Here is a 25,947-nt window from a genome sequence, read left to right as displayed (position 1 = left end):
TACAACCATATTTTCCCTGCGCACTCAGCTGCAATGGTCCATGCACACAGTTGCAGACACTCCCAGGCCTTTACGAACACAATTACAGAGCCTTTATCTATCTACCAACACCCTTGACTTGGACTTACAGACGTATAAAATACTGCCTTCACACAACCATAATACCAAGATCCAAGACACAGACTTCTCAAAAAACTGACTTCTATCCATAAAGCCTTGCTCTATTTATACATTCCCATGATCCATGGACCATGGGCAGGCTAACTCACTTCCTATTATTTTAAAATATTTTTTGCCGGTCAACCCTTTGACTTAAATCATTACAATTCATGCTATGCACACTTCATGGAGTCTTTACCATACTTTTCCCAAAATTGTGGACTTTGGGTCCCAAAACCATTATGCGGGGCCTTCGCTACCCAACAGGCCCCCAATACAACCAATGTGACTCGTCCTAAGTCACTCAGATGGTGTGGCCATCTTTGCATGGAGGTCATCCAACAACTTCTGTGCGTCACTTACCCTCACAACAAAATCATCCACTGGCTGCTTTATCCGTTCTACATGAGCCACTGATGTATCAGTATATGATTCCATTTCTTGCTTAGGTTCAGATGCTGCCTGCATGTGTGATAACATTCCCTCGATCATGTAAGAGACTGCAAATGCCTCATCCAACCAAGGCTGGATGCGTTCTTTAAGTATGACTTCCTTCTGTTGAGCCACGTCAACCTATGCCTTGAGAGCCTAGTCCTCCCCCATTTGGGACAGTCGTTGTGTGATGGAAACTTTTTGTACAATCCCCCAGACTTTGTCATACACCTGCTATAACTCTCGCATTTCTGTTTCCACTTGTTGTAGCATTGGGTCGTCCTATAGAGATGTGAGTGTAAATAGGGACTGATCCAACAATCACAAGCAATCTTGGACCATGCGCTTTATGACTTCCAACCCTGCTTCAATTTTACTGTGGCACTGCTCTTGAACTTCTGGGGGTGTGGGTGGTTGCGCCTTCAGTCTTAGTCCATGATTTTCAAATTTAACTCCCACTGAACCTTCGTGGCCTCCATGTGCCGTACAAAATCCGACAACCATGTAATGGATCTTGTCCATTATTGGAAGTTCCACTGGGACAACCAACTCTGGTATTTTACTACAAGCCTCCGCCATGGCCTGCTCCACTTCCTAGTTGTGGGTGACCAAGTCATCACGCTATAGGCTGATATGCTCTAGACTTGCCTTATGCTCCATTAAGATTTTGAGTGCATGGCCTTCCCTGGCACATAACTCGGTGGTTACACCATCTTGCAGTTGGTAAAGGGTTTCGTGAGGTAGGGCAGTTAAATTCAACCCACAACTTCACATGTCACCCTCAGCTTTGATTAAGACAGCGCCAGCTGGAAACACTAAAGTGTTCATTGTGTGACTACACACCATCTACTCGGTTGCGGTTGTTTCATCTCCTAGGTTTGGGAACATCCCAACTGAGGGTCGCACTTGTAATGCCTGCAGCTGCACTTTGAGCTCCCCCAACATAGTTGTCTGCTCTATCATTAGCTCCTCCCAGGCACTGGAAGTGACATTGCGTGCTAGTTCACTGCTGTTAAGAAATTCTTTCTCCAAAGTCTTAGCTGTTTTAGACTTCTTCCGTGCATGTGGCGATTCCTTGTTGCGCAGCCTTTTGCCTTGGGTCACTGTTGTGGTAAAATCGGTGTGTTATTATGTCTCTGATTCCTTCTGGCTGTCCTGTTCCAAGGACATTTCCTGATCCTCTAGGTTTTCTTTGGCAATTACTTCCTGGGTCGCCTCTTGTAGTGAAGCAGCCTTTTGTCCCTGTCCTTTCTGCCAGTTTACTGAGTCACTGCTGGATTTCCTTCTTTCGTTGTTGTGCTGCCATCTTTCCTAATGTGGTTCTGTCTAGGGTGTGCCATTCCGAAGGCCATGCCTTCAATACTTCATAAATTTCACCATCTGTTGTAATGAATGGGAGCTTGACCCATATTCGCTTGGGATCTTTCGCAGCTGGATATAGGGGTTGTGCATGTCTGCTTCGAACTCGGCCGTGCTTTGGAAATTGTTGTAGACTATTGGGGACATCCATGGTCTATGAGCGATCCATGTTCGGATACTCGCTTCCATGAATATCCAGAATACCTTCATCTCCCAGACCCTCATGGCATCCTTTGTAGCCTAGAGCGAGATAAACCAAACTGCTTCAGGTAGGTTGTGCTCAATGCTGGGAAACTGGCTACCCTACAACAATTCACTTGCAACCAGAAGGATTGATAGTAGCAACCATGCATAATGGAAATTCTTACCTCTCTCTTGTGCTTCCTTACAATTTGTCAGAAATTCGTAACATAAGAATTGCGCCCATTTGAATTGGACTCCTTCAGCAAACTGCTCCGCAAGCGCAATAACAGGGGCTGGCACCTCATCTGCATGACATTTCCTCATGAGTTTACTGGCTAGTAGTTGGGTGGCGACTCGAACCCCGCGGTCATTGATGCTTGCAATTACATACCCACACTTTCCTTTTTCCAGCTTATATTTAGCCTTCATTGTTTGTGCAAGGCCCACATCGCTACTTGTCCTAGCTATGTCTGTGGGGTCATTCCCTTTAACAGGCAGGTGCATAATCCGGTGTACTAAATCATCTGTGATCGGAGTCGACTCTTCCAACTAGAGATACCCATCATGTATCAGACAGAGCAACTATCAAATCACAAATATGGTGATGGTCACGAGGTGATAGTGGGGTAACCACCTCAGATTGAGTAAGCCCACCTTTTCCACACTTAATAACCATTTCTATGGTAGTAAATTTTCTACAGCCAATTGGGAGAAGTTTTTGCTGTCTGCTAGATCCCAATATTCGAACTTGATACTTGGTACTTGGCCTAGCAGCAACCCATCAAACCTTATCTCATTCGGAAGAAGCGGGATCTGTAGAAAACTCTTTGCAGTGTCCAGGTCCTTCGGTATTTTGGTTGTCCCATTCCATGGAGAGACATATGGGGGTAATGAAGGTATTTGGAACACATCCTCTTCATCCTCATCTTGTGCTTCAATCTGAGCAATCAAGTTTTTCAAATCTTCGTCGTCCTCGTCGGGTTCGGTGGTGACAGCTTTGCCCTTTTCGGCTGCTAAAATTTTACTGAACCTCGGCGATACCCTAACTGGCCCCATCATCTACTTGTTTTTCTGGGGTCGCGGTGTGTGTGGGGACTTTGGAACCTCAGGGACCACAACCACTTCATCTAGCTCTTCCTAGGTTGGATGCAACTCTTCCGCAAACCGTGCTCAAGTTCCCGCCATGGTACTCATGGGGCGCCTAATAGTAGGGTGTTTTCTGGTCGTCACTGGTTCAGATCTCACCTTTCCTAGTGTTGTCTAGAGGGTGTTATAAAAGCATGCAAATTTGAATATATCCCTTCCCTCCACTTCCTGGTCATTGATATCTTCTAGGCGGAAAATCCTTTCATATCTATCTCAGAACTTCTATCTTAATGACCCACCGCCTACTCCTCTCTGTCATAGCTGGAACTTCTTGTCAGGAATAGTGGCATTAATGGTCATCTGCCAACCTTTCCATGTGGCAACACAACCCTTTTGGCGTAGCCACGGTCGTGCTATCCAACTGGCCCTGCGCAGAACCTTCTTTCCGCGTCGACCTTCTGCAGACTTGTTTATAGTCTCACACCTTCTTTCAATTGCGGGGGGCACTAAGACTATGCTTTCCACAACTAGTTAGGTGGTTGTACCCCAGGTATGATGTCTCATCATCCCTGCTAGCCCGGGCTATGGGAACCTTTCAAGTGCCTTCGTAATTTTTAGCTCCTTAGGTGCTGCTATATGGGGTACACTCCTCTGATGGTGCGGTCACAGCCATGATAGCAGAGTCGCGGCTCGTCTTCTTGTTGGGGTAGGCCTAGCTAGGCTCAGTATCCTTATGTGTAGATTCACACGGCCTACTTGTGTGATGCCTTGTTTGATTCCTTTACCTAAAATCCCGTGTTACCTTCTTTGCTTTGCCCATTTGTCATTGGTTTCACATAGCGTGATGCTACCGCACCCATTTTGGGTTCCCACTTGTCCTACGATTAAGAAGCGCACCTGCACCTCCCTCTTGTCATAGGTCCATCGCCTCTTTGGCATCCGCAGAGTCCCAGTGGATCATCTTAGGCTATTCGTGCGCCCTCCTGCTTTTCTTCAAGTTTTGTTACGGACAGCTGGTGGGCTATATTGATGCGGTGAATTCGGATTTTTGCTTCATATGCGGTTAGGCGTTAGCACACCATGCACCCTATGTTGTTGATGGATTCTCACCCCCTTCTGTCTTACACTCTGACCGTGCATCTGCTCCCTAAAGTTGTGCCACTTTCCCGTAGTCTTTTGGTGTATACTCCATCATTGTGCAGTTGTTGCACTCGACGACCCTGTTTGTGTACCCTGCTTTTCTTTCAAACTCACCGGTTCGCGTTCTCTACTGGTTCCTCCACTTTCATTGCACCCTCCTTGGCTGGCCGCTTCCTTGCTTCTATCATTACACAGCATAGTGATCTAGTCATCATATTACAATTTAGCATTGTTACCTCATGAAATCAATTCTGCCATCGCTCAATCTCTTCATCGGAGTCTGATGTATAAGAACTATCACGTTCCCATGATATTCTTTTGTCCATTGTCAAATTCACCTGATCCTAATCTTGCGCTGTGATCTAGTAGATATGATCCAAGTCCTCCTCACTCTCCTCATCGCGTACAGGTTCAATGTAGCGTGTGCTTCTGTTAGTGTCAATGTCTTTACACTTCCATCAGTGATCAAAATTTACTCCTTTTCATTTCATAGTAGGAGTCCCATATTGATGAGTTTGCATTCCATTAGGTCATGGATTCACTAATGGTAGGGTTTTATTCAAATTTTCCCTCATGATCTGTACTTGTTGATCCTTTTCCATATATTTTAGTCATGGCTCATGTTCACTTTGCAATTCATTTCATTAGGTCTTAAGGTTCAGTCTCATTAGGTTTTAGGGTCCCACCATGGTCAAATCCAATAATTATATGCCAATAATGATCAACAAGGACATGAGGAGGCCAATAATGATTAGAAAAGCCATAATTTATCATTTTGAAAGCTTAAGGTAGTTCTCACCTCAAAAATTGTTTTGAGGTGAAAACAAGGTATTTTGTTTTTATCTCCATTAATGATGTAATTTTATGTTTTCATATGTAATATTGGTTCATAGCTTATCCTAAGCATATGATGATGTTGCCAAGCACCTGCCACTACAAAAATCAACTCATCATGAGCATCAATTCACCTACAAAAGCAAAAGAGAAACAAGCACTAAAACCCTAAATTCCTCCCCCACTGAGCTAGGGTTGTCTATGGGATCAGAGGTATCTAAGTAGAGTAGGCATAAGGGATATCAAAAGGTATGAGGCCATTTCATATCATCAAACATTAGGTCTTCATCATTTGTCAAGAAGTCATTCCAAGGAACAAGTCATTCACCACACATAAGGGACGATTTTTCTTAAAACTGTGTTTCTGAGCAATAAAAGATGAATTTGACAAACGTGAGAGAGGTTTTTCTCCATAATAGACCTAAGAAGAAAAAACCTCCTTCAATTTTTACACAGGTTTCATGGTTTGGGAGAAATGTCGAAAACATCATTTGCCTCAGGAGGGTTGATGCACCTCTGGAGTGACCATGGTAAAATCAATTTTTCTCTTGGATGGAATGACCAAATTACTTTCTTGATGAGTCACATGATAATTATACACAAATATATTTCCAATGAGCTATTGTGAGCTCAATTTAGAGTTGAGGAAGACCTTCAAAAGTTGATTGCAACAGCACTCTGCATTTTGGCAGCCTCATTCTGCACATTTTGACCAGTCTTCGGAGATTGAGCTTTTGAAAGGGAAAATGAACTCCAAATTGAAACATTCAAGATTTTCTCGAAAGTAGACTTGACAAGCTTTCCAACGAGCTATCCCAAGCCCAATTTGGACACCGAGAAGACCTCCACAATTTTCCTTCAAAAGGAACTGCGCTTTGAGAAGGTGGCGTTGCACTTTGAGGCAAAATTTTTAGTGCAAAAACCAACTAGCTCCGTGCTTTAAGGCCGGCATTGTGCTCCTGTAGGAGGTGTTGCACTTTGCCCAATAGAGCCCAAAATCACCTCAAATCACCAAATTTCACCACAATTCTTCAATTTTCTCTCTTTTGCAAGTAAGTACACTAATATCTCTTGTGGTTTAGGGTTTTTATATCAAGTTTTTGTGGTTTTTCATCTCCAACATCAAAACCCTAGTTTCTAGGGAAAACCCTAGTTTTTCTACAATTTACCTCATGAAATAAGACCCTCATATCTACTATTTTTTTCCTACCCTATCCACTTGTTATTTCTCCCCAAATCCCCCTCACACATACATTTTTCCAAACTCCCTCACCCATACATTTTTCCCATGACATTCCTCCAAACCATTACCCATAGCACCATCCATACAATCCATACATCATCACATTGTGCAAGCCAAGGGAAACATGGATAGAGATGGTGATCTTGGATATGAAGAGGGGACGTTTAGTGACAGTTCTATGGAGAGGCACAGGCAACAAAGAAAGCCTCATAAGGGAGGCAAAATCACAAAAGAAGGAAACTGTCAAAGATGTCATTATTTAGGAGAAAGAAGCCCAAATACAAGCTTTAATAGACAACTTAGAGAGAGCCAGGTTCATCATCAAATATTTAGATTAGGAAAACAAACAATTGAGTGACAAGCAAGTCCTCATGGAGCTGCAAATGATCAAAGCAAACAAGCAAATGGCTAAAGAGGCTCATGTCAAGTTTACTCCTATTGAGCAAGAAATTGAGAATGATAGGGAAAAATGGCTTGAGAGGGTCAACATACATCTTGAAGGGCTGATTGAGAGGGCCAACAGGGATAATAATATACTCCTACACATGGCCTACCATTACATGACCTGCAACAAAATTTGCAATATGAGGATTAAGAAGCTAAAAGCTAGGTTGTGGAGAGCCTTAGAGGGCAAGAAAGAGCAAGATAGGTCAGAAATATTAGCTGAAGCCTCACTAGCCCATAAAAGAAGTTGATGGTGATGTCGCATGCCAAATTTGGGCAAGTTTTGGAGATTTTTTTTGCATTTTTCAAATTTTGAATTTTTCAACACAGAAAACTGGCTCAGAAGCGTAGTGCCACCGGCGCTGCGCTTTTTCCTGGAGCGTCAGATGGAGAAAAATTTTGTATTTTTGGATTCAACATGATGAGAACATACACCTTGGAAAGTTGCATAAGTTTTGGAGCAAATCTGGGTCACCAAAAGGTCCAAAACCTACCAAAAAATGACCTTTCTGCCTCTTTTTGGATACACAGAAGCAGTCTTGGGAGATTCCAGTTTTGAGGGGGAAACTGAACTCCAAATTCAAATATTCCAGGTGTTACAGAAACTAGACTTGAATACCTTTCCAATGAGCTATTCAATTTGGATGTCGGGAAGGCCTCCATACGTGACCTGAAAGCGGTGCTGCGCTTTTAACCAATTTGCCCAAAAAATCCAAATTTCACCTATTTTCACTGTAAATTCACTTTCTCTCTCCTCATGGATGATTTCACTGATGTAATTGATGACATGGAATGTAAATGTAATGGTAAAAAATTCTTAGAAGTTAGATTCATTATTTAGAGGTGGTTTTGAGGTTAATGAATCAGTTTCCATGCTTATAAAGGCAAGTTGTTTGACTACCTATATTCCAGTTCTTAGTTGCAAAATGGTTGAAACTGCCCGTCTTGTCATGGATTCAACCCCTGATGGTCAGGATGAGTGATTTTGAGGTGTATATTATGTATTTTATTTGTCATTGGCAAGGGTTTGACTCACTTGGATGCTCTGAGCTACATTGTACACCATTGTAAGTAGTTTGGCAAGGAAATCAAGAAGGATTTGCAGCTATTTTTATGGGATTCTTGTGGTATGGTGTTTTAACATAGTTTCTTCTTTTTTATCAGTTATTAATGTGTTTTATCTATGCGATTATCTATTTCACTGCTTCTAATTGAATGATATCAAGATAGATAGGTAGAACCCATTGTTTGGAGTGCTCTACCTTAGAAATCATTCAGTACTATATGATTTTTGTTGTTTGAGTAGGATTCATGCTTGTCACATGCCCTCTTCAGCTCCTCACTAGTCTTAGACATCTCACATCACTAAATCTCAAATGCTAAAGCCTATGCCTAGCTTTCCACATAGAACACCCTGCATTTTGACCTAATTTCTCAGACCTAAAATTGCCCAGCTCCATCTAATCCAAAAAAATCAAAATCCTTTGAGCTACTATACCTATCCTAAAATCCCTATTTGATCCAGTCATTTTGACTGAGATCCATAAAGGAGAGAGCCCTATCCCAACTTGGTAGGGCTAGCTACTAGGTTATGCTTGGTTTGTTGTTACCCTAGAATTGATTCAATTCAGCTTGAGGTCAATATAAGCTCTAACACCTTTGGCCGGATCGAGTGGAATGACTATGGGCATAGAATTTTTCTCAAATATCATCTTTTAGTATTTTAGATTAATGACACCATTCATGTTCGTAGCCTAGTCTATCCCTAATAGTGCTGGGTAAGGGTTACTGTCATCCACAATTTCTATTACCTCAAAGTTAGTTTGTGTGCTCGCGCCTTCGATATCTACTGTGACTCCTTGTAGTCTCCCCATGAGCACGATATTTTGCTGGTTCGCCATCTGTAATTCAATAGGAGACCATTATAATGTGGGCCTACCCATGCATTCCCATGTCTGTTTAGGTAGGACATTCGCATCTGACCCCAAGTCCAGAACGACTTGATCCATCTCATAGTCACCAATCTAGGCAGTCAATTGCATCTCCCGCCCTGTGCATAAAGCATGCTTGCCTAGCTTCCTGATTATGCGTGATTCACTGGACCCTGCACATCTGGTTATCAATTCTTGCAATCCCTTCACTGCTCTAGTGTCCCGTAGTAGCTTCATGCATGTCTCTAAGAAGGTAGTTAACATAGAAGTATCCAACTCTGGCTCAATCTGATCCTTGCTACCCGAAGTAGAAGGCTTTGCGAAGCTCTTCTTAGCTTCCATAAATGTTTCCTTCACGCACTCCAAATCAAATTTAGGTTGCTTTGTAGGGTCCTTTCATACCTAGGCATCCTCCTCAGGTTGCTTCCCCTTATCTTCTCTAGTAGTCGCACTACTTCTAAGCATCATGTTCACGTTAGGATCCTCCTTGCGCAGTTCCGCCTTCATCATCTGAGTGGGAGTAGCCTGGAGCACCCCTTTTCCTGCATTTGTGTAATTAGTGTGGGGCAATCTACTGCATCATGATTGAATTGGTAATAGTACAGGTAGCATGTCCTAGTTAGGTTCATGCAATCCTGCATAGTGCCTAGGTGCTCCACAATTCTAGCAGATTAATTGTCACCGACCTTGTCCAGGTCCAATTCCTCCTTGTCCCCATTTGCGTCCCTGTAATCTGCCCCTCATGATCATTGTATTCGGGTCCTGACCTCACGCCTTAGTCTACATCCTATAAGCAATTTTCCATTCCATCAGCAACTCATAACTTCAGCAATTGCGTTCGTCATGGCCCATCGATCTACAAAAATTGCAAAATAGCTGCTGAGGGGTTTGTATCAGTTTTAGCAATAGATGATAGTTGTTTATGTGGTGCTTTCGTCCCACCTGACAAATTGTGCACTAGAGCAAGGGCATCGTGCTCGACCCTACTTGTGCCTCTGGTCGCAATGGCATTGGTCCCCCTCTTTCCTGATAGTTTGCGAATATTGGACAATGATCCTTATCATGGCCTTGGCCTTTACATTTTATGCACCATACCTCTGCGCGTGCTTCTGAACAGGGTGCTTTATCTTGTTTCAAACTTTGCATTTCTAACCTTAGATTTTGTAGTTGCACATGGATTTGTTGAACTCCCAACCCCGGATCCTGTATTGGAGTTTCATGCAACCTCATTGCTGTCTCTAATACTTCAACTTGGGTTGAGATCTTTTGCTGTGATAGCGCCATCCTAAGATGTGGTGTCATTGACGCCATGAACCACGCGTAGTGCTGCACATCCGTTAGTGTCATATTCACCTCACGGATCGTACTTTTCAATCTCTGATCCAGATCCCACGGGTTTCAACAAGCATCATTGCGATCTCCTTGAACCCAATGATTGACTGCGTTTCTTATTTTGGTCAGCTAAATTCTTTGTTCAATGCATCCTGAATCGCCACTATTCCCACATTCGGGTGATTGCTAGAGTATTTTATATACCACATCAGTGCGCAATCCTATAGTGCACTCACCAAAGTGGCCTTTTTAAGGTTATCATCCATAATTCCTTGGGCTTCCCATACTACCTTCACCACGAACTAGAACTGATCTGGTGCTTCATTTCCCATGCCCTTAAATATAGGAACTTGATCGCATTCTCCATTCCAACCCTTGGAGGTGGTAGGGGTGGGGTAGGTGGAGATGTGGTTGATGTAGGTGAGGTGATTGATGGTGTGGGTGGGTGTGGTAATAGTGGAATGTGCTAGCTTATCAACCAGACTGCACTCCTCAGAGAGAACACAGCAAGCGACTGTGAAATTAGGGGACTGTTTTCTAATCCTTCGGTCCCTTGGTAACCTCTCCCACTCTGCATTACCCCAGACATCAATGGATTCGCATAACCCATTTCTCACATAACAATATTTTAATCCAAGTATTCAATGATTTGATGTACTTACCCCGCAGTCCTTGGAGAAAACGCCTTTTTGCTTCGTTGTAACTTACAGTGGTGCCTATTGCGAACTCAGTGATGAACCCTCCTATTACTCGATCTAGCCAATGATCTACTTCCCTCACGATCTGTTAGAAAAATTATATATGACAGAGAAATGCAAGACATATAATATGTGGAAAACACAAACACATAAAACTAGAGAGACACAAATATACGCGGTTCACCTAGTTTGGGCTATGTCCACCCTAAATAGCCAGTCCTTCCTTTCTGTTATCTAGCCAAATGAAGAGACACAACCTACAGTAGATTCGCTATAATATCCTCTATTTTCTCTCACAATCTCACCTTTCTATTTCTCACTCTGAGAATACACACATATTTAACAGCCTTAATACAATACCCTCATACAAAGAGAGGGGTTGCCTTCTAGGGAAAAAAAACCCTAAACTAAACATAAATTCTACCATCAGATCATCCACCTAATGAACGGCCTAGATTGACTGGAAATTCCTATACTTTGACAAGGCAATTTTACATTTGTTTTTAGCTTCGAGGGTGCTACCCCCGAAACCCCCATCAGGGGACCACTGGTCCCCAGACCCCCCAGCTAGGGGAGATTTGTCCCCCCGGAGCCCCGGGGGGGGGGAAGTCCCCCCCACACCCCCCCACATGGAGGGGTGTACAATATTCCTGGGGTATACATCTAGCTGAGACAAAGACCTCTAAATAATCATGCTTCAGACACAACACGATCTTATCCTCAGATGCTTCTAGCATGCGCACCAGCTCTGGAGTCAACACTATTAGGTGATCAAGTCTGCACCTTCCCGCACTGTCAGCTAGCCTCACAATCCACTCATACAACTCTATTGAGAAGGACGCGAAAAAGATCTCGTGGATTTTCATCTATATGTAGTGATCCAACCACCTTTCCTCAGATATTTGCAGATTTCTATTTTCTTGTACAACGAACTCGTGAAGCTTATGATCCAGCCAATCTTCAATCTCTTTCTTTGTACAGTTCTAGTGTTCCAACATCAGACATCCCTTAGGTAGATCCCAGTCTCGACAATGGAACCATTTGTTGGCTTATTGGGGCCTGACCCAGGTTTGGAAGAGTTATTAGACAAACAAATCCTGCAGCTACTAGACCTTTCAGCAACATTCTGCAGAGCGCGGACTGAGGTCTCACCTGAGGTAGCAAGGGAGGGTGCTGGAACCAAGTTTCGCACCCTTGGGATGTCTTGATGTGGTCTGGAGGGGTCGCGCACCATTCGGTGGCCTTGCGCTACTCTGGATTATTATAGGGATTTCGCGAAGATCATGCAGGGGTACTTTATTCTTAATTATAGATCTGATCTTCTGATTATAGTCTTTAATCAAACATTTAACAATAAAACCCAGTGTGCGCAATTATAAAAAAGATATAAACTCATATAACAGATGCATAAATCAGAACACAATAGATCTGCGATACTTCAGAAACCCCTTTATCTTTACTAAAATATTTCACCAATACAACCAGATATGCCCTGCGCACTCAGCTACAGGGGTCCATAAACATAGCTACAGACTCTCCTAGGCATTTGCAAACACAGCTATAGAGCCTTTATCTATCTACCAACACCCTTGACTCGGATTTACAGACGCAGAAAATACTATCTTCACACAACCATAATACCAAGATCTAAGACATAGAATTCTCAAAAAAAATTCTATCCATAGAGCCTTGCTCTATTTATACATTCCCATGGTCCACAGACCATGGGCATGCCGACTCACTTCCTATGATTTTACATTATTTTTGGATGGTCAACCCTTTGACTTGACTCATTACAATTCACGCTCCGCGCACTTCGCGAAGTATTTACCATACTTTTCACCACAATTGTAGACTTTGGGTCCCAGAACCGTTACGCAGGGTCTTCACTACCTAACAGATAGGAACCGTGAATTTCGTAGTTCCAAGCAGTAAGGTCATAGCTCATAGGGTTGAGACTGTGCAGTGCACAGTTCAGTCAAAGCTTGGTGAAGCTAAGTTGCTCGATCGGGAATATTTTTGGAAAATGGTTGTGTGTGTGATGGGTGATGAACTGTGATGAACCTTGAATATGATCACATACTTATCATACCTTAACAACATGACAACATAGATCATTGAAACATCTAAACAAATCATTTCCCTATGTTTGACTACATCATGACAAAATACAACAAGCGCGACACTTAAGATAGGCTTTACGACGACCATGATGACACTTGTGCGACAGTGCTCAAGACTTTGTGTATGGATGTGACAGATGTTTACATGGTTGGGACAACTCATATACAAAAATTCCAACCTTTGAAACCATTAGAAAAGGATCGTGAACATTGTGCGACAGTCAAACATGCCAAAAGGCGACAGTTAACCCAACATGCAAAAGGGACCAAAGAATTGCGAGAAATCTCATGAAATGATATTTAGTGTTTTCAAAAACAATGAAAGAGACCAAGGAAGGCTCCAAAATTTGAGTGTAATCCAAAATTTTGGAGCATGTTGCAGCAACTACAACATTTGGTGACACACTAATTATGAACTCCATCTTCTCTGTCTTGGTTGACTTCTTTTGTGTAGAGCCTTGGCTCTTGAGGGAGTATTGATTCATCGTGCATATTAGCTTGGCCTTCCCACTTATCCCATAAACATACATGGTCCCCTCTATACCTTCTCAGTCAAACACAACATAATATTCAGCATAATCATAATGTTTCGAGTTGGGAAGGGAAGTGCAGCTCGCGAGCTTAAGATTTTCAAAGTATAATATTTTATCTCTGAAGTTTCTCCACTGCTAGTGGGCCTGGAAATTACCCCAATGGAGTTGTGTAGGAACAAAAACATTTCTCCACCACCAACAAGCCTAGAAAGTACCCAGACAAAGTTTCTTCCTTCACCTCTCTGCACAAGAATCCTTTCTCTTCTTTCACCTTTATTTATTTATTTAAAGATGAATATGCATTAGCACTTATTTATTTTGGGTTAGAAGAGGGATCTTAACTTATTGAGAGAAGAAGAGTATTTCCCTTCAGAGAAGCATATGGAAACCTCTGATTTAGGTTTTCTCATTTACATTTTCCCCTTCTCCATTTCTACTAGTTTGATAATTTTGAGAACACCAAAGCAGAAAAAACTGAATATAGGCATGAGCTTTTTCGACTAGACATGGGTTCATAGTTGGGCCAAACCTCTCCTTATGTATGGATCATATTTTCCATCAAAACTTCATCAGCCAAAAGATGTAACCAACACAAGGAAGATGGGAAAAAGGTTAGCCAAATGTTGAAGTGCCACAAGACTCTATAATTTGGCCACACACATACTAAGAAGCCACAACATGTCTAGGAACAACACTTATTCACATGATGAAAACAAGAGGAGAAACTCAACAAGAAAGAATAGAAGATGAAAATAGTGAAAACACACAATAAGGAAACAAAACCAGAAGACAGGAGAACAAAACGGCTAAAGAAAACATGATGTAGAATCAAAATTAGAACACGAGGATAGACTACATGGAACAAGTGTTGAATGAGTACAAGAGAGGGAAAACTAGGATGCAGTTAATCCTACTCCTAACCTAATAGCTAGAAGGTCAAGTTCATGTATAATGAAATTTCCATTGAAGCTATTGTATTTTTTCCTGACCTACATTCACACAAATACGAATAGTTAAAACAGATATAAAGAAATGTACAACATAAAAGATAAGAACTTGAATAACTTGCACAAGAAAAGGAAGGTCTTGTGTGTGGGTAGAAAGTTGTGCCACAATCACTACTTTCATCCAACTTGCATTCTTACCTTTCCAATGAATCCCATCTTTCAACAAACCTTGAAAGCTTCTCATTGATGTGTCTCCATCCACACTAAACCCTTTAACAAGTGCAATGGAAGATCGAAACTTGTTGTTTGCGACAGATCTTTCCAGGTAAGATTGTTCCAACCATTTAGCAATTGGATCGTACAATTCGTGACAACCCTCTTGAAATATTTTAAAAGATGAGTATTAAATTAGAAGCGTGGGAATACAACAAGAATTGTGTAGGGGAAAATAGATCTTATCATTTTCAACAGTCACGTCGAGGCATTGAGGACCTGACATAACTATCAACGAAGGCTGATGTGTTTCAACTATTCGACACAAATCTAAAGAGTGAGATATTGAACGATGAAGGTTAGTATATGTAAAACCACTGTCTCTAGATGTGTTATTGGGAAAATGATAAGTTGAATGACAGTCATCAAGGAAAGAAGAATGACCATATGATCTTATTGAATCATCAGATTCCCAACTTGCAACAAACGAAGAAAAATCAATTTGTACAGTCTTACAAATGCTCTAAACAATCGAACCGAGTTCCTTGTTAGCCAAATATGAAAATCCATTTTCCTATAACTGGTGATAAATTGTACAGGCATTGTAGTCATCAAAAGAGTTTAAAAAGGATGGCATCACCATAAATACATGAGACTAGTTGGGACATGGCGAATGAAGAAGAACTTGATTCATGAGACAACTTTTGCATTCATATCACTCAAGAGGATTTCTGGTGTGAATAGAGGACAGATTTGCAACATCAAATTTGAAAGAAGACCTAGGAGTTGACCATTAAGGGATAAACTTGATAAGCATGATTCATTCGGGCAAATATATTCCTTGGAATGATCAATTACGCAATTCCATGGCTCTATGAGAGATGCACATTCCCAACCTAAATTTGATGCAAGAGATTTGCATGAAGATGAATGAATTGTAACAGATTCTTGAACTCAGTCAGAGGTAAAATCTTGAAAATTTGAAAGGTCACACCCAAAATACCGAATATTTTTCACAAGGTGTTAATGGTGCTGGACCCACCAACATGTAAGGGGATTTCCTGGTAAGAAGTCCCAATTAGACCTTAGACCACTTGGTGTAGGAGTCCCGGCAGTGGGTTGTATGGTAATGCCTTGACCACGATTTCGTACAGAGGCAAGCAAGATGTCTCTGTTGGTAGCAAGGGTGTGACAACTGCAATAAGTCAAGGAAGGTGCATGAGAGGTTCTAAAACACTAAGGGTGAAGTGAGTGTGCCCCTTGGAAACCTGTAATAGTACACGGCTTGGAAGGGAACACACAAGTGAAGATGCATCACAAGTTGGAAAGCAAGTTAGCGAGCAATCCAAAGTGATGGTTAAACCAACAACACATTTCAGAAAGATTCATACATATACATAATAGTCCATACATGCATGCGTAAGCAAACAAATACATATATCATTTAGAGTAAACCAGATGGCATAGAATACAATACAACATATGCATGAAACATGCTAGCTCTATTATATTAAGAAGTGTAAGTTCCAATCATACAATAAATCCATGTCTAACCACTAGTTCCCACAGTGAAACGTTACAGCCACAACCACCTACTCCTCCAAAGAGATGTACTAGCTCTGCGCAGCGGAGAAGCCAAGGCTCATTACAATATTGTCCAAGCTCTATCTAAGATAGTCCTATCGGAAGATTGGCTAAACAAAATCCCTTACAATGAGTTATGAGGTTCTATTTATAGCAAAGGGTGGGGTGACCCTTGACATTCCCCTTTGTGACAGTTCATCTACCCTCATGACTCTTCATCTACTTTATGACTGTTACATCCAACTATTAACACTTGAACTTCCACCTGACAAGATGTTACAATACAATGCACATGTGCCCATGTGAGACAAAATGGCTTGAGAAAGCCATGCAACTTGCAAGACATCACTGACATTCAGACCATTGTGGTGAGACCAACTCTTTGACATGCCTATGATGGTCGAAGGTGGTGAGCTGATTCCAATCTTGGTTGTCCGTGATGGTTTCCGTGCACTCAATGGTGACATATTGTTGAAACGAACTCTTGCCTTTGTTGAATCCGGGTGAACTAATATGGCTCCTCTATCCAACTCGCCTGATAGCATGTGCATGATCATCCGGGTGTGATTGGAATAGCAAAATGTTGATGCATAGTTTCTACAATGCTCTCCAAGCATGTGCTACTGGCCATGTGCAGCAACTCATCAAAGTACATGTTCAATTCCAGTCAGATTTTCTTCTTGTCTTCACCTCAGTGAGTGTGCTGAATGGGTGGGATCGCATGCGTGTGCACAAGGACATGCATGGTGTTGCATTCCCTTGCATGCGATCAACAACACTGCTCACCTTGTCTGCTCTGTGCTAGCTACTGGGATGAATCTATAACTTGTACGGGCATAGTTTCATTTGTCTATGCATGTTGCACCCTCTGCTATACCTGTTCCTGCTACAAATCATTCTCTCATCTATGCAGCTCATGTTCTTCCTTGAGTTGTTGCTTCAATACATGCAACTCCTTCTTAGTCCCTTCCTCTATTCTTATGCGATCGTCTTGTTGTGTCACCACCTCATAGCCTCAATCTCCAAAGCTTCATTCATCATGAGTGGATCTACTTTGGATTTGTAGCTTTGCTTCGCCTCTACATTGTCAACAACCTTCCTCTTGCTTCCATTGTGTGCAAGTGTGCTTCCTTCTACCATTGTGATTGTGTCACTCGCTACGATGATACTTCCATATTATCTTGATTTTCTTATCTATGAACAACTTCATGTCTTCACAGGTAGGCAAGCTCATAGACACTTGCTTAGCTGCAACCCCCCGTTTTGCTCTAAACAATGTCCTTGACTGTGCCCTCCTGGAAACCATTATGCTTATGATATTGAGAGGTAGATGAATGCTTGTGATACCTAGAGATATGGAAACACTCATGGAAAGCAATATGTCAATTGAAAACCAAAACGAACTTGAGAACTGACTTGCAACATACATGTGTTATTGATCATGAAGGTTGTGCAATTTCTACCGAGAGGTCAGGAAACTGACTGCCAAAACTGCGCAAGGCATAGTCTAAGCTATCAGGCAGCTGACTGACTCCTAGAACTGTGCAATGCATAGTCCAACTTGGCCTGCTGAGGATTAAAACCACACAATGCACAATTTCAATCAATAGTGACATGCAACTAGTAAACTGCATTGTGCAGTTTCTAGGGCCAAGAGAACACTGCCTCTAAAAATTTCACAATGCAAGCCTAGAGATCAGTTCCTGGCTAGATTTTTACAATTTTTGGAGGGAAAGTAGAGCCTTCACTTCCTGAAATACGTAGTGCTAGCCGAGCAAGGCACAGTCTAGGACAAGGTAGCCCAGTCTAGCCGACGGGCGACTGAAAACATGAGAAGTCTGAATGCATGATGAGATGAGTGGAAACAAAAGTGAATGATCATTCATGAAAACAACAAGCAGAGGATTCAAAAAATGGGAATGCATGCATGTGTGTGAAGTGAGTCGCCGAAACGGCGACTGTGCATGAAAAAATAGTTTCATGCATGCGATAGCAGTGAGATGTTAACAAAAACTAAGATGGTGCTAGTACAAGCTAGTATGTATCAAAATGACAGCAAGTGCTCACTGAAATCAAGAAGACAACACTCACACAATGTGAAACACAAAAAGCAACAGAAATGCAGTGCAAGTCATGAACATCAGGCTTATGCCAAGACAACTGAGATGAATGTGCCAGTGACTCCTAGATGCAATGTGGGATGCAAGAGATACAAGTTCGATGCAAGGAAAGTTCTCTGTAGTATCTGGTTCATGAGATTTAATAAAATCAAAGATGTGACGCGCATGCCACAAATCTAGGAAGAGTGACACTTGGTGGGAGGTTTCTGAAATGATCCTTTCATGCAACCTCCAGTTGCTAAAAGTAGATCCATGAATCAAGGGATGCCTTCGCATGTTGCTTTGGGAGAAGCAGCCCATGCATGCAAATCAGTTTTTCTCGGTCCCAGAGGGAACCGGTCAACTCAACTACACATGTAACAGTCTGCTCAGCTAGGAGGAAAAAATGTGCATTTCTGGGAGGGAGTTGGGCTGGCTGCCCAGAGGGATTGCGTAATTTTTGGGTAGAGTAGCTGACTATTGCCTAGAATTGCACAATTTCTAGGATGAGCAGTCTTGTTGGGAGGAATTGCGCAATTTTTCTAGTGAACAGTGACAAGAAGATTTGCGCAATTCTGGAGCCCAGTAGACTGCCAGACATAATTGCACAATTTTTGGAGGGAAGGTTGGTTCTCCTCTAGAATTGTGCAATTTCTTAAGGTAGCTGCTTAGCCTGTAGTTGGACCAAGTCCGGTGAAACAACCTATGAGGGGGATGCAACAAGCTTTGATGGACAGGCTGTCACTATTGGTTCACTATGATGTCTTTTGTTAAGCAATCTTAATTCCTACATTAATTGTCTACCCAAGGTAAGTCTTTTTATCTTAAGAGTGTCAACACAATCTATGCAATCAATTCAGAGATTAGCTAAAGGTAAATCGTTGCAATCACTAATAACTATCTTTTCAACTTAAGTCACACAAATCTTAAGGAAATAACTAAGGGAAAAATAACTTTGAAAGAACTCATACACTCTACAATTTTGCCTACTTATTCCAAGATTAAATGAATCTGAATGCGAATGCAAAGCATCATGCTTGGAATTCTTCAAATGGAATTAAAGCTAACTCACTCGATCAAGAAAGAGAACTTTAATGATTGAACAACAATGTTAATCTATCACAAATAAGAATTAAACAACAAATCCTAATTGAACAGTAATCTCGATTGAACGTCAATTCTCAATTGAACAACATTCTCGATTGAACGACAATTCTCAGTTGAACAACAATCAACAAATATGATAAATGACTTCTAAGAAACCACTACTTCTGTCAGCAGACCATGGAAATTAATTGACACTATCTCAAAGATATATGGTATCATAAATCAGAAGGAACAACAATCTATTATGAAACTAATATAACCAATCAAATCAAAGCATTATTCTGATACATCACGCGGCTAAATATAAATCGAAATGAACAGAAATATGAATTTGAATCGTCAATCCTCACAATAACTGAAATAATATTAACTGAATATTAAAAATCAATAAATATTCAAATGGAAATATTATAACACAAGGAAGCAGTAGAACTTCTCTTGACCGGGCCCAAAGTCGCCAGAAGCCTCTGCTAAGGAATACTCAGAATATAAGTGAAGATCAAACGTAGTCTTTCATTAATATGAGTAACCAGATTATAGCATTACTGAGATAACAATAGGATATGTCTCAAAAATAATGATTATACATTACATAAGTCTGAACTAAACTTCGTTTGCCTTTCATCCTTATATATAACAATAAGAGAGAAAACTAGATAAAAGTGAATTCTCAGGATCAGGGGATCTTGAGGATTTCGCAATACATAATATGATCCTATCATGAAATAGTATTGGTCTGCCTAGTCTCTCACTGCCTTGCCTATGTCGAACGTTGTCTTTCCCTTTTACCGCTTGGTGCTACTCTGTCAACTGAACGACAATTGACCAATTTGCATCTTCTGCACACAAGGATAGTAAAAAGTCAGCGTCCAGTGCCAAATTTATCTAAATTTTTACCAAGTTCTTTCATCCAAATTTAACTGTAATTTCCTTTATTTCAATTCATAAATAGAGATAAACGTGTAAATCTAAATACGAAATAAAGAAACTACTGAGGAGAAAATATTTTTCTTAACCCAACATACTCCCTATTGTACCTTGTTGCATGTCCTCATGCAATTAAATAGTTGATGTGTAGCTGAGTTAGGGAGTAGGCAGAATATACCTGCTCCTTATAATATCTAAAGCCATTTTTCTTCTTCATTATAATAAAATCCTGGGTAACATCCTAATCCTTCAAGGTGTAATCACAATGATACTTATCTAGAGGCTACCATATGATGGAGTCCTATACCAACATCCTATCAATTCAGGTCCCATAGTCAAAATCATATTACTGTATTTTTAGAAAAGAGAGGAGGCAGATTCAATGTTTCGATATCCAAATAGTTCTTGATTTCTAATAGTAATGCTAGAGGCTTACCACCTTTGTCTAGCTGCAGACAAGGCTTCCTCCTTAATCTCTTGGAAATATTACTTTCTAGCTTGTATAAAATCTGTATGGAATGACCCCAATTGGCCTATAACAGCAGCTCGTTTCATGAATTGATTATGTTTAATCAAGAGATGTAGGGGTTTGGTTGGTTCTCCTCTCACGCATTGGGAAATTCCTTCTTCACACCTCCTAAAGTTATTGTGGGCCTTGGCCCACTTGAGTTGATTAGTGGTGAAAGAGAGAAATGCATGGAGTTGCACATCCCCTATAAAGGGGCCAGGGTTATTGTCCTTGTCATCTTCCGGAAATAAGTTGTGCATATATAACTCACAAAGGAGGCATTGTACCTATTCATTCTGTTCTCTAAAACATTTGACAAAATCTGGGGTGGTTTTAATTTCCACAAGCTTACCAGCCTTGACAACTTTGATTTTTAGCAGTAGGAACCTTTCTAGGAGGTAGAGGGCATAATTCGTAGCAGGGGCTCTACATGAAAAGGTGTCTGAATGGAGAGAGCATATATTTTCCAACTGCTCTTGAGCCTTCTATAATTTCTCCTATGCTTTCTTAACCTTTTTCTATTTATCCCTGAATTGAGAAAAGGTTTCATCCTCAGTTATGGTTAGTGTCGCAAACTGTTTCTTTAATTCTTGACGTATCTTTAGGGGAACTACCTCCTCCTTGTACTGGGCTAATTCTTGTTGTGCCTGTAGTAATTCATTCCGCAGTCTACTAATAAATGCTTCCCTAATTAAGGGAATATAAGCAGACGTTTCTTCGGTTTGGGTTTCTGCTTCTTGGGTCTCCATGGGATTGGTCTGAATAGTAGCTTTAGCTACCTCTCAAATCATGTAATGACTAGTTGGAATGTCCTCCTTAGCATCTGTTTGAACAACATTATCCATGGTAGGATGGTCCGTTTGGGTCTCTTGTGAGAAAACACAAGGGTCCTTGGTTTTCATTTTAGCGTCTTCTACGCGGCATGACTCTGTTTGAGCTTCCTTTGGAAAAGCCAAAAGATCCTCAGTTTGGGTCTCAGCATTCCTTCCAGAACAATGTTTTGTCTGTGTGCCTATGGTCTCTTTTTCTACTTTCAAATTCTTGGCTCTAATGGCCTCCTTTAACCACTACCTTAGTTGCCCAATTATTTGCTTTTGTTTCCTATACTTCTTAAGTGTTTTTCTGAGCCTGTCCCTGTAGGACTTCTTTATCCTGGGACTTCCAACCGGTGATGGGTTAACTGCATTATCCTCTGGTTCCTATATAGATGGTAATGTGTCAACATCAGGGAGTGTTCCGTCTGGAACTGTATCTCTCGAGGGAGTTGCATCTTCTAATTCTACCTTATCATGGATTTCTCTTTCAGGAGACCCCAATACAATGGTGTCTCCTGAACAATTGTCATTCTCCGGATTTTCTTCTGGGTAGGCCTCGTCCTTAGGGGACTTAGAAAAAATAGTGTTACCTGGTTGATTTTCATCTACTAGGGTTTCATTTACAGGGTTTTCTTTAGCTGGGGGGTCCACTGGACCGGTGTCTGTTGCCCGATTTCCTCCGTTAGTGATATCTTCTTCATGTGTCTCCACTTCAAGAGGTTTTTCCATAGAAGGAATTGGTTCCCTCTGTTCTTCCACGAAATCAATGCATGGCAGGTTTTACTCACAACTAGGGCTATCAGCAGGGGTAGATTAGTTGGGGGTGCGCAATTCTATTCCTTAGCATTCCCGGATTTTTCTCTACCTTCTCCAAATATCCCCATATTTTCTAATACCCTAGCCACTTCATCCTCACAGTCTTGCAAAGGAGAATTGTTCAAACATGTAGGTGGTGTGTGGGATGGTATAGCCTCATCTGCTTAAATTGGGATGCTTCACTGGGCTTTCACTCACACAGAGTGCCTACACTTTGTTGGGTTCGGGGGCATGGAGGAATTCTTTATTTTTAGTGTTTTTCTCAGACCTAGGGTTCTTGGCCCTTGTTGCTCTATTACTATGTTTTCTAGGGTTGGAGCCAAGGTAGGATTTATAACATTATCCCAAGTAAACTTCTGTTGGGACAGTTCATTCATAATGATTAATTTAATCAATCGGTGATGGTTGATTACTTTGTGTGGGTCTTTGATTGTCCTAACTTGATAGGCGACATCATGTAATATGAATCCAAGTAAAATGGAAAATTAACTGCCATTTTCTCTTTTAAAATGGCTAGAAGTTTCAGTTGACGGGGCTTTACCACATCATGCCGACCGTCGCAAGTAATGTATCTTTTCACGATGATGGCCAATTCTTTCCATGGTTGCCTTAACGTCGAAGGATGGATCCCTTTTCCTGTCCGCACCAGCTGCTCTCCTGGATCTTGAAATACTTCAAACACATTGTGCAAAAGGACATGTTTTTCTATCCATTTCCTTCCTTCAGCTGAAAGTCCAGTGACTTTGGTTATGACTGCTTTAGAAATGGTTATACTTTTGCCTCTGACTGTGGTGCTACCGTTCTACAAATTCTGCAAAAATTCCAACGTCAGCCCCTCATGAAAATCCTACAACCTATTCAGATATTGCAGCCATCATGCACGCTCGAGAATTGCATGAGCTTGATCTGATACCATAAGTACTGGTGGTTCATTCCTGATAGATCTTCCTCCCATGGTTGTTGTACCTGTAACTAGTTCGCTTGTATGCAATTTCTTTACACTTCCACAATTCAGAACAGTAGCAGAAAATGTTACAACAATTAATAGAGAAATGACGATATTTTGGGATTTAATATCATATTTAGTTAAGGCATTGGTCCCATCAACCATACTTGATGCATAATCATGAGTATTCATGCCATCCATAATGGATGCCATCCTTACCCCAATCAAAAATACTTGCTAATTATTAGTCATTCATAATCATCATTGAGTCCTTCCCCGGAAGTTAATTCAAATGATTATTGCACAATTGCTCTTAATTGTCACACATGTCATTCATACGTAGGCCATCCCCTACTGACTAGAAAAGGGTGTCCACATCCTTTCAACATTTGAAAAGCAAGTGAAAGCATTAACAAGACATAAATGTGGGCAACCAATTCTAAAAATAGTTTGTTAATCAATAAAACAATTAAAGCATGTAGAAAATTTGTGTAGGTTAACCCGATAATGAAATATAAATCAAAGCATAATACTATAACCTACTTCTACTATCAATTTTCAGAAGCTTAAAGATCAAGCTGAACAATATAACCAGAAGAAGAAGAAGAATCAATGGCATGATACACATGAAAATACTTTGGGGAAAGCCTCAGCTAAAAACCCCACACTATTGTATTATCATACATGGTGGAAATACATAGGAATTATACAAAGCCTTAGCTCTCACAGCTAGCTAGCTCTCAATACAATCCTCACAGATGCTCATAGGAAATCTTGGCTTCTCTCCAACCTTCCTATCTACCCTCCGAGCTCATATTTCCTTGCCCTGTTCCTTGTGGATGATTTTCCTTTTACCAAGTGGAAAACTCATCCTACAAAATTGTGCAATCCTCAAGGATAAATCCTTGACTGCATGCATGAGTTTTCTCCATGAGAAAACACATGAAATTGATAGTACACTATCCTTGAACATTAATCTCAACTGGGTCTTTCTCAAAATAGACATGCATGAGTTTCTGATGAGGGAATCTTTGGTTAATTGGAGTAGCATTACTTGAGTGCATTAATGCATCAACTAACTGTTAACTCACTATTAGTTCCTCAAATAGTTTGGAACTAATTTAACTGGACTTAACTCAATAAACTCAGTTAACTAATTACAACTCAAATATAACTCAATCTTATCTCCTTAATTTAAGGGATAACTCTTGCATGACTTCATAAATACTTCTAACTTGAATTTCTCCAACTAATTAATTTAGAATAAATTAATTAATTATTTCCAAGTAGTTGTTAAGACTAAATTCGATTTTAATTCACAATTTAATTCAAAGAAAAAATAAATTGGAATATTCTTATTTCCATATTTCAACACTCCCTCTCAACAAGAAAGGGATTATTTTCCACCCTGATCCTGTCTCTATGGAACTCGAATTTACACTTTGAGAATGCCTTTGTCAAAATGTCAGCATCTTGCTCCTCTGTCAAAATATACTGCAACAACATGATTCTCTTGAATTGTGAAAAGCCACGGGAAACAAATCTTGCCTTATGCTTCTCCACACTACCATCAGCAGCTTGCTTTACCTTGTAAATCCAATAGGAACTCACAACTGACTTGTTCTCTGGTCTTGGGACCACGTCCCAAACACTGTTACAAACTATGGAGTCATATTCCTCCACCATAGCATCAAACCAAATCAGATGTTGCACTGCTTCCTCAAAGGAAGATGACTCAATCTCAACACATTCCCCAACAAGGGAAATGTATCTAGTGTACCTCTCAGGTGACCTCCTCTGTCTGTGCTTAGAATATGGTGCTCCCACATTCTCTCTCGCATCCCTCAACAATATGTCAACTTCTCTTGTGCGCTTTCTTCCATCTCTAGAAGACACTGCTTGAGTGGATGTCTCCACTCCTGGAACCTCTTCATGCAGCTACTCCACATCAGTCTGAGGCTCCTCCTCCTTAGGAACCAATAGTTCCTCCATAGCCTATAGTTGGAGCTCCCTCTCAAGGGAAACTCGCATGGCCTTCTGCTCATCAAACTTGACATCTTTGCAAACCATTGTCCTCTGAATAGTAGGCAAGTAAACCCAATAGTTGTGAGGTGTACCAGTGTACCCCACAAATATCCCCAACTCTATTGTTAGCTCAAGCTTCTTCCGTGCATCCTTTGTCACATGGCAATATACCGATGAGCCAAATATCCTGAAGTGACCCACATTTGGTTTCTTACTAGAGAAAGCTTCCTCTAGTGTCTTCATCCCAAGTATGCGATGCAGGCTTCTATTTTGTAAATAGATATTTGTGTTGCATGCCTCAGCCCACAAGTGAAGTGGTAGGCCTTGGTCATGAAGCATTGCCCATGATGCCCCTACAATAGTTCTATTCTTCCTCTTGGCCACCCCATTCTGTTGTGGGTTATGAGGTTTCATCAACTCTCATTTAATTCCTTTTTCTACACAAAAGTCCTTAAAATCTTGA

This window comes from Pinus tabuliformis, chromosome 9 (assembly GCF_031772625.1).
Source record: "Pinus tabuliformis cultivar Carrire ecotype Pingquan chromosome 9, CPIR1, whole genome shotgun sequence".
NCBI classification, from domain to species: domain Eukaryota; kingdom Viridiplantae; phylum Streptophyta; class Pinopsida; order Pinales; family Pinaceae; genus Pinus; species Pinus tabuliformis.
The sequence above is the reverse complement of the archived record's forward strand: the minus strand, read 5'-3'. Positions refer to the sequence as shown.